This window comes from Limulus polyphemus, unplaced genomic scaffold, assembly GCF_000517525.1.
Source record: "Limulus polyphemus unplaced genomic scaffold, Limulus_polyphemus-2.1.2 Scaffold125, whole genome shotgun sequence".
Taxonomy (NCBI): Eukaryota; Metazoa; Arthropoda; class Merostomata; order Xiphosura; family Limulidae; genus Limulus; species Limulus polyphemus.
In genome coordinates, this window is record NW_013665735.1 from 20,472 (window position 1) to 31,403 (window position 10,932).

The 10,932-nt window shown below is 32.7% G+C and overlaps 1 protein-coding gene across 2 annotated transcripts in view; it reads left to right on the top strand.

Moving 5' to 3' along the window:
* The first annotated feature begins 2,002 nt into the window (after positions 1 to 2,002).
* LOC106473000 overlaps positions 2,003 to 10,932 on the top strand; it is a 40,714-nt gene continuing 31,784 nt past the window's right edge. The window contains exons 1-2 of one of the 2 annotated variants that reach the window (XM_022402430.1): positions 2,003 to 2,392; positions 4,675 to 4,968. The gene's annotated coding sequence lies outside the window, so the exon portion shown is untranslated. The remainder of the gene's footprint in view (positions 2,393 to 4,674; positions 4,969 to 10,932) is intronic. The other variant, XM_013933676.2, reaches the window with a different exon arrangement.

The window sequence follows — 10,932 nt, forward strand, 5'->3', positions numbered from 1 at the left end:
GCACGGTGTATGCCTCAAATGTACACGTATATCTATCTATGTATATATATTTGTGTGTAAAACACGCGGTTAGTACAATTAAAATTACATTTTATGTGTTTTAGTGCAAAGCTACAGGATGGTTGGCCTTCGGAATGGGTTGCCTTTAGATGTGGTAGCTGCAGTTACTTTAAGATAGTTTAAGGGTGTTTTTGATAAATATTTAAATAATAAAAGCTGGCTATGAATGTTTTATTTTTATTTTAGAGTTTAAAATAGTGGATGGAACCTACTGAAATGTATGTTCGGCTTTGATTGGCTGGTTTACCAGGACTTGTATCCTATTGAATTTGTATATTCGACTTTGATTAGCTAGTATACCAGGATTTGTAACCTAGTGAATTTGTATATTCGACTTTGATTAGCTAGTACACCAGGACTTGTATCCTACTGAAATGTATGTTCGGCTTTGATTGGCTGGTTTACCAGGACTTGTATCCTATTGAATTTGTATATTCGACTTTGATTAGCTAGTACACCAGGATTTGTAACCTAGTGAATTTGTATATTCGACTTTGATTAGCTAGTACACCAGGATTTGTAACCTTTTGAAATGTATGTTTTGTAATTTAAAGTTTTCGTATTACGTTAACTACATATATGACATAGCATGTGCAATGGATTATGCATTTCAAATTCTATAGCTTTTGTCTGTAGACTGTAGATAGACCAGCAAGTCCCTTGTTCTCCTTAAATGATGTATACACATATATATATATATGTAAGTCCATAAACTTACAGCTAACCTACTGGGGGGACAATTCATGTCTTAAAGGTTCTCATGTTAAAAACTTGAAGTTCGAATTAAGACAGATCTTTTCAGTTGTGTTGAAATTTCCATGATGGATTTCAATCTTTCAAACAGGCTTCAAAAGTCGTCAAAAGAAACAGAGCCAAGTTTACGGACTTATGACACTGAAATCCGCAGTTCCATTTCCCGTTGACAGAGTGCAGATAGCCAATTGTGTAGCTTTAGCTTTGCACTAAGATAAAAAAAAACCTTTGGATTTTCCACATATATAGTTGTTTGTTTGTTTGTTTGGAGTTTATCGGGACAAAGCAACAGGGTTATCTGCGCCTCCACGCATACAGATGTACGAATTTTTGGAATATGTAGGATTAACGAACCAGTTATTGTGATAAAGCACTGTAGTTTGTTTGCTTATTTGCTGTTTTCTATGACCCTTTTAATGATGTACTTTTCAAACACCAATATTTGATTGGTATATTCATATATGTTTGCACAACCAAGTCTTGCGAGACCGGTTCGAAAATATTTTTTAAGACTTTTTTCCCCCAGTGGGTCAGACATAAGTTCTCGGACTTACAAAGCTAAAATTCTGGGGTTGATTCCCCTTAGTGACAGAGCACAGATAGTCCATCTTGTGGCTTTGGTCTAAAACAAACAAACAAACAATAAGACATTTATTATCTGATCGGTCAAAACTAATTTTTGTTTGGAACTCAGTTTTATTAAAAATACAAATAGCTCTTATTCAAATCAGAGTTTATTTGATTTGCATATCTATATAGGTATTATTGTTACTTTTTTGTATTGGCTTAAAAAAGAATGGGTCCGCATTAGGGCCATTTTTGGTCCTAAAATGCAATGAATAATAAAGTACTAAGAAAGGAAACGGTAGATGGCGTTTTTCTGTAGTCCCGGTGTCGCTCTACTTCCCAGCGAGTCAATATAAAAATTTATGTTTTTTGTCGATATAGGACATATTATGAGTATTGTATCAATTTTCGCCAAAAATAAATAATCTAGAAAAATGTACTGGACTTTAGCATCGAGCAAATGAACGTAAAACCATAATATTTGCAAAATATATGTAATAGAACATATATATATATATATATGACACGAGCGTGATACATAGCGTAAGGATGGTAAATGTGTCGTCACGAATGCTGAAAAACTTACTGCTGTGATATAGATTATTCATATATATATACTGGAAGATCATGTATGCTCTGAAATTCATAATACTGTGAAATATAATACTCATACCCTTTGTTTTTCTAAGATTAAACAGCAGACATGTCTAAATATGGAAGATTTAACGTCAGTCTGCCGACACTTATAGGGTTTCTGGATACTTTCAAGATCGCATCACTGACGCGGTAAGGTGGAACAGTTGTTCTCATGACACTGACGACTAAGGTTCTAGTGACAGCGTAAAATGGACATTGTGGATCTGAACTTTTCACATCTCAACGTACTTTTTCACATCACCTATGTGATTTATGCTCGCTATAGTTGTGCTTTCTGCGGATCACAGGAATAACATTGTGATTTCATATATGTGTTTCTTCCTCAGATTCCACCTTAAAATAATACCCTGACAAGGTAAGCAAATATATTTTTGTAGTTAGTACATATTAGGCTATTACGCGTGTTCCAGCTCTTATTGGAACCCATTTTTTTTCAAGTTTCAAGAATTCGTTCGAAGTTAAGCCATTTACATTTGGTGTCGCCACCTAGTAAGAATATAAAATCTCAGCAGTTCCAAATAAAAATCATAATAGGCTGTTAGAGGTTTTTAAATTTTTAATACTCAGTACTAGGTATCTTATGAAATTCTATATCATTTTGCTATTGCATTAGCATGACGTATGCAAAATTTCACGTTCCTAATCCAGACCAGGTCTTATTTATTTATGCCTTATGCAAACTTGCATATATATTTTTTATTTTCTGAAAATGATCGCCCTATCGTTCTTTTTTCATTACAAAACTATTATGTGCAATATAATTCAGATGTTGTCTAGCATATCAAATTTTTCAAAAGTAAAGTATAGCGTTCTGAAGTTGCATGTTAAACACAACATATTTCTAAACTTAAGAAAAAATATTGGAAAAGTAGTTTTAGGTATATAATTTGTAAGAAATTTGTATTATCACAGTGTGTAGAAACATTAACAATTAACATCAGATATCTGAAAGAAAAACAAACTCCATCTTCTCTAAAATATTATGCAAATAAAAACAAAATTATTTAAGGCACAAGTTTCTGATTAAATTAATTTTAGGAATAATTTAAAACAAAGAAGATTATAAAGATTTGTTTTAGCTAACACTAAACCACCAGGAATTAATAGAGCATCCCCATCACACCAAACATGCTCGCCCTTTAAGCCGTGGGGGCGTTATAATGTGACGGCCAATCCCACTATTCGTTGGTAAAAGAGTAACCCAAGAGTTGGCGGTGGGTGGTGATGACTAGCTGCCTTCTCTCTAGTCTTACACTGCTAAATTAGGGACGGCTAGCGCAGATAGCCCTCATGTAGCTTTGCGCGAAATTCAAAAACAAACAAACAAACACTTAATAGAGCAAAGTAAATAAATACTATCTTTCAAAAGCTTCTTCAAAATAACAACATCAAAGACTTAGGACTAATGAACGAAAATTTAAACAGACGACTGATTAATAAATAGCTTATCATTTTCATCTTTATTTTTAATGTTATTGAATAAAGAAATTTCTGCGTTATTTCTTATTAAATGGTTGAAGGTGCTTGTTGCTATTAATTTTTGCCATTTCTCCTTCCACTTCTCACTTTTATTATTTTTCTGTCATGTTAACCAGTGCAAGTAGCCCATTTGGTATCGTTGTGCTTAAAAACAAAACGACTACACAATTTTCATTGTTTTATCCCAATATGACTATGGGTAGCTTATTCTTTTGTATTAACTTTATCGTTTCTTTTTAAAATCTATTCCAGAATATTTGTGGAAAGCTACACAAAAGGCTATCTGCACTAGCCGTCCCTAATTTTGAACTGATAGACTAGAGGGAAGGCTTCTAGTCAACAACATCCACTGTCAGTTCTAAAGCTACTCTTGTCTGACTAAATGGTGGGATGAAACTGTCACTCTTATAGAACGTCAAAGGCCTCAAAGTGGGGAACGAGCTTTTATGGCAACGAGCCGCGAACCGTCGGATTCACAGTCCGAGCTCGCTAACCACTCGGCCTCGTAGCATTTTTAATGGTTCGGACTTAGATACAATTGTAATTAGTTTTATTCTAGACTTATTCTATATCAATTTCTTTGCAGTTTAAATTAGCGAAAGCCGACTCTGCTCACAAGATTCTCTGAATATTATCAAGGATACTACAGCACTCAGTACTTTTGTGTAGACACAGTTATAGCAAATCTTATGATTTAAAAGTACATTTTAATTCTAAATTCTTTCAAAAGTAAATAGCATTATTTTCGCGGATAAATTTGATTAATGTACACCATATTTGTCAATTTTATGGAAACTATTCAGGACGAAATGGACAAATCATAAAAATTTATATTCGTAAGTTAACGAAAGAATATTAGTAGCTGTCAATGAAACATGCGCTGTTAATCTTCAGTATTTCACTACTTGAAAGAAAGAAAATTTTACTTCCTCATTTGTTAGTCTTAGGCTCTTAACAAATCCGAAAAATAACCTATAGAGGAAAGAAAACGACCTTGGGACCCTAAATAACTCTATTGACTTTTGAGTTACTCATCTGGAAGTTTAAGATAGCTGCTCTGCCTGCGGTGTCTATCATTTTGATCTCATAAACGCCATAAATGTTAAAAACAAAACAAAAAACTGAAGCAATTTCTAATTTTCTTTTTCGTGCTCACAGGGAGAGCAGCATGCTGGGCGCGAGCCAACTGCTGCGCATGAATAACTCGAGCAAAAGGACACTTGCATGAGAGACAGCCAGAAATAGAGCAAAAGGAGGCGAGAGTTCGGAAATGGAAGGAAGCACCTCAAGCCTCCTTCGTAGTGCTGCAGGAGCAGACGAATATATCTGATAAACAGGAACGCGGGGCGTCTAGGGCCTAAGGTTTGGACGCATAATCAAGGTTGTGACTGAAAGTTTATAATAGTGTTTGAGTTGTCAGAGGGAGAAGGGAGAGTCTACGTTCTAATACAGGTAAGACAGTTTGCAGTTATCCATCGTACAAACAAGAATTATAGTTCAAAGCTCTAGTGATAGTTAATTCAGTGATTCACTTTTAACTGTATGAACAACGTTAGTGTAAGAAAAACCGGGAAAAATTGAATCTTGGAAGGAATCGCCAACAATGTATATAAAAAAGAAACATGAGTGTATTGTAAAACAAAAGTTTAACAGCACCAGTTAGTATAATTCACCAGATTGAACTTTTAGAAATACAGTAAACCAATATATAAGAAAAAAGTATCCATGAAAACAATTAAAAAATATATAAAATGTTACTAAAAAGGAAAAAGGTATATTAAATCCAAAAGTTCTAATGATAATCTCGTCTGTTTGTTGTTTTAAAACTAAGTCAGCTATTTAATATTTAAATCACAACAATGAATTGACGCTTACGTCGCCTATCTAAATACCTGTTTGTATGTTATATCGTTTCTCCGAGTGTGTACTTTTGTACTGAATAACTTGGCTCTTTATATTAATGCATATTGTTTTTTGTAGAAGATTCAATTAGGAAAGGTGACGTAATAGCTTTGATATTTTAAGGAAATCCAGTGTAAAAACCAGATAAACTATTATCTCGTTTTACAGTGAATTTCGTTAGAATATCAAAGTTGTCATGTAGTTTGATAATTGATAATAAATGTTATTTCCATTTTACTTTTATGTTATTCTAGAGGTAAAATGTAACTTTTTAACAGATATCCTCTGGTAACTTTAGTTTTCGAAAAGTACTTTTTATTTAATTATCACTGATATCCTATTGTTTTCCACTTTTGTACTAACAATTTATTAGTCGTTCATACTTTTCATGCATGCATTCTGTTGCTTATAAAAATATAATAAAGATAGTTGAACCTTTAATAGATAGACAATGCGGTAAATAGGTTCCACCTGCTTCAATATCATCATCTAGAAATAGTTTGACCTAACTGATTTTTTGGTCTATTTTTGTTGTGCTTGCTAATAACAATTTAAGTTTAAGTTGGTGGCATTCATACTACAGGCATCTAGAGAAGCTTCAGGTAAATTAAAATACGAAATTAAACACTGTAGTATATAGTCATTAAACTTATTTTAAATCTTCAAAATACCGTGAGGCCTGGCATGGCTTGATGGCTAGGGCATTCCTCTCGCAATCTGTAGATCGCGGGTTCGAATTCCCGTCACCGAACGTGCTCGCCCTTTCAGCCATTGGAGCGTTATAATGTACGGTCAATCCCACTATTAGTTGATAAAAGAGTAGCCCAATAATTTATGGTGGGTGGTGTTGACTATTTGCCTTTGCTCTAGTCTGTCACTGCTAAATTAGGGACAGCTAGCGCAGATAACCCTCGAGTAGCTTTGTGCGAAATTCAACAAACAAGCCCCCCAGTGGCACAGCGGTATGTCTGCGGACTTACAACGCTAGAAACCAGGTTTCGATACCCGTGGTGGGCAGAGCACAAATAACCCATTGTGTAGCTTTGTGCATAATTACAAACAAAGAAAAATCAACAAACAAACAAAATACCGAATCTCAAAGATGCATGATACAAATATAAAACGAAAGAAAGGTAAGCATGGCATGAAAACTTCTTTTCCTTTTATAAATGTAATTATTGGTTTTTCTTAGACTATTTAGCCAGTTTAATTTATTCATGTTCACAAACAAATATGCCTACATGTGTATATTGAATTTGTACTAACGCAGTTACAATTTTCTTCCAAGGAATTAGTGTAAATATTCGTCGACCGAAGGCTCTGTAAATCTACACAACAATCTGTAACTTGCTTTCTATAGAATTTTGTTTCGTAGAGTGGCGTAGGTATGGGAACCAAGTTCAGATATGGAGGAATTAAGCCTCTCGGGGGTTTAAAGGATAATGTTTTTTAAGTTTAGGAAATAAGTGAAAAAATAAAGTGTAAGTCTGAAAGGGTGACAAATTGACACAACGTTTGTATTTCAATGTAGATCATTGGATCTCTGTTTAAAAGTTGAAGTGAGGTGAATTCACGATAACCATAATAGTCTGTGCTCTATAACCTAACTCATGTTGCAGCATACAATTCCTCCTAACATATCTATTATGCATTAGATATTCGTGACATTGTGGTAGCAAAATATTATTGGCCCATTTAGTTTCATTGACAGGTTTGAATCTTAACACATAAATACTAATATCTAGCTACATATGCTATGTCACTTTTGCTGTCAGACTGTAAGAAATAGACAGCAAAATCGCTTCCAGATTTAAATGTTTTTATAGGTGAATGAAGGCAAGCTGTGACTGACCTTTTGCTCTATTGTGTCAAAATATGACTTTGTGCCCCTGAAAAACCACATCATTAAATCTAAGTTCTAAATAAATCATTAAATGGTTTTAGTGACACATACACAAATGCAACTATCAAAACTAACAACCAGGTGTGGCAGATTACAAAAACATCGACGTACCGGTAAGCATTTTACCCCTAACCACAAAACAAAATTAAGGTTATTTTCAAATTATGGCCTTATGGTTATGACACTTGACTTGCAATCTGAGAATTGCGGGTTTAAATCCCATCACCAACCATGCTCGCCTTTTCAGCCGTGTGGGTTTATAATGTAACGGTAAATCCCTCTATTCGTTGTTAAAGATAGTCTAATTAATGGCAGCAGGTGTTGTTGATTAGCTGCCTTCCCTTTAGTTTATCACTTGAAAATTAGGGACAGTTAGTGCGTATAGCTTTGCGCGAAATTTAACAAACCAATAAACGAAAAAATTTGAAATTATTGAAGTTTAAAATTCACTTGTTTAAAATCTAAATGGCCTAAAACATTTCTAGCGTCACGTATAAGGTTGCATTCTTTAACAATAATTCGTTCAATTCTTAAAAAGTGCTCATGAATTGAAATGTTTGATAAAAAATCTAATTATGGTTCTTGATGTGATTGTTTTGGATTTTCTTGTTCCAAAAATTTACCATTTCTTATTTTACCGAAGCTTTAAAAACAGTTTTTATTTAATGTATAACCGTTTTTTCAATGCTAGGAAACGTTTATAAGATGGTTGTCGCCCTTTCGATATTGTTCCCGACGGATCAATGGTAAGCTCGAGGGCGTCTATTGGTATTTAATACATTGGTGGGCACAGCCCGGATAGCCCATTGTGTAATTTTACGTTTATAGACAAACAAACGTTAATTATTTTGTTTGTAAAACATGACTGAAGTATAATATTGAAATTTAAAAAAATCATATAATTTTTTAAAAATAAATATATCTATTGCTTGAAATGTTCATGCCATCAAGCTTATATTAGAATTCATGAATACTTCTGAAAGAAATAAAAAGTACATCGAACTGAGTGACGTCAACACGCGACATCTTGAAGCTAAAAAATTTTTGTACCCTATGTAGAAATCTTACTACTCAAGCAAGAATTAGGTATGTCACAAGCAACCAGATGCCATGGCACGTGCTTTTCTGTAGCACGTGACGTCAGCTCCTATCATTACTTCCAACCATCTTCTCTTGCAGTACAGCTAGTACGTTTATTTTTGTGAGCCGCGATGATTTGCTTCTAACGTATATGTAAGCCCTTATCGACCGTATTCATATGGTGAATTTTCAATAAAATGTGTACGATAAAGAAAGCAACATATTTCCATGAAAAAAAGTCTTAAGAAAGAATTAATTCCATTATTCGTTCAATTGTGTCTATTATACTAAACATTAAAAATGAAATATATGAACTTTTTTTTATTGTTCTATGTTCTATACGTGAAGTTTTTTATTGTTCTATGAGGTTTTTAGGCTAAAACATTCGGAATTTTTGCTAAGGTTCGGACAACTAAACAAAACAGGATATATTATTGTTACAAAGATGTGATCTATTTTTACATAAGGTCGTTGACACGTTGTTTTTCTAAGTACAGGTAGCATGGAGTGAAAACGAACCATTTAGAGAAAACGAAAAAGCAAATCAATGTGCTTTAACATTCATTTCTTCAAAGCTAGAAACAAATTATCAGTCAAGAGATAGGAAAAGATATATTCAGATAAATATCAAATAAGTTTAGAAATCATACTTCACTGCAATACGTTTTAGGTTTGCACGTAACAATACATTTCAGGGAGATTGTTAACTGGCTGCAACATTCCAGTATTTTTAAGGAATGTAATACACAGTGGACACAATTTGATATTTTGTCACACACAAAAATTTAACGATCAAAATTCTAGCCAAAAGCTTAAGAAAACTCACACAGATCTTTGCAAACAATATGTTTCGAAGTTTAATTCTATTCACTTTTTTTGTTCAACTCACTGAGTACTTTTTTTTGCTTTGCTGTTAAAGAAATAGAAAAAAGGAAACAGAGAGATAATAAATAACAGTTATTTTCATGTTTTTAGAAGTTTAGTCTTGTTAGTTGAATAACAAACATACTTGGAATTTACAGAGTTAAGTTTTCTTTTTGTCGTTTTTAGGGCGTTTTAGTTGACATCTTTATTGTAAAAGTTTTAGCATTTTTCGATACCAAGCACAATGTATCGAATATAAGTTAATTATAAATATTGACTGTCTTATAAAGTTCGATCTTTTAGTCTTCCATGGAACATAATTATTTATTATTTTATTGTATTTTATCTAAACTGGTTTATAAAATTATTGTCCCCTAGAAACAAATGTTCCAAATTAGGTTTTTTTTTAAAGCAAGACGTAGTGAATGTTTACAAAATCTCTGGGAAGTGTCTATGTTAAATCTTCTGACATTTAAAGCAATTACGTTAGACTTTGAAAAAGAACTTAGTGTTTATTATACAAAGCTATTATTAGTAATTTTAACACAGTTTCAGAAATTGTGTTTTCTTCAGTAAACAGGATACATTTATTCGAAAGAGATTAAACAGGAAATAACACTGAACTTAAATAGCTATAAACAGTTTTGAATTAACCAGTTTATCCATGATAAATGTACTTAACTTTAGAGACAAAAATCTGAAAAAACAAACGCCCAAAAAGGAGTATTTTATTTCTACTTAGCTAATACGTACATTTAACATAATACGAATAATTTAATTGATAGGAGTAAAACGTTTCTTCGTTGTATGAAAAAAAACTTCTTTCCGTTTTGTTAAAATATAATTTATTGATGAATAACATACAAAGAATAATAATGAATGATTTCTTATTTATAAATAAGGTGACACTTGTGGTTAAAACATATGATTTCGGCTAAATTATGTTGAGGAATACACATTGTTATATATATGTGTGTGTATGAATGTGTGTGTTTATATATATTCACACAAATCAACGCCAAAACGTTTAAAATGAGATTTAGAAAAATACGAAACATTTTTGTCCATTACCAGTCCTTGTCATTATCATTAAGTCATAATGGAAAATGCCTCTCGTCATAGCTCCTAAACGAGTTGGGGATATTTCATCTATCAGACATGTTCAAAACGCAAATGTCAAACTAGTTTTTTTATTGGAATATTGTAGGCTCAACATAATACCTTATTTTGTAATGTTTGTAAAAGTTTTTAATTGGACAGATTAATATTTGACCATGAAGTAGCAACATATTCAAACAGTGATCTTATAAGTACTTTGTGAATCTTAATAATAGTTCGACTATTACAGCCACCCTGTTTAGTAGTTATTTTTTTAACATATTAAATCTATTCCATTCTTTATTAGCCAAACTATCAACATGTTCCTGCCATATTAACTTTCTATCAAAAGTAACTCCTAAATATTTAACACTCTCTATTAATTCAATGTTTGTATCATATTTTTATTATGCTTCCTTAATAGCTATAAAAGAGAGTAAAGTTAATTTTATCAAAATTCAAATGAATCTTTCATAACTTACACCACAATTCCAAGTCAATCATTGCAAATTATAAACAACGAGGAACTCAACGAGTTGCTACAAGGTGTAACTATCGCTCGGGTGGGG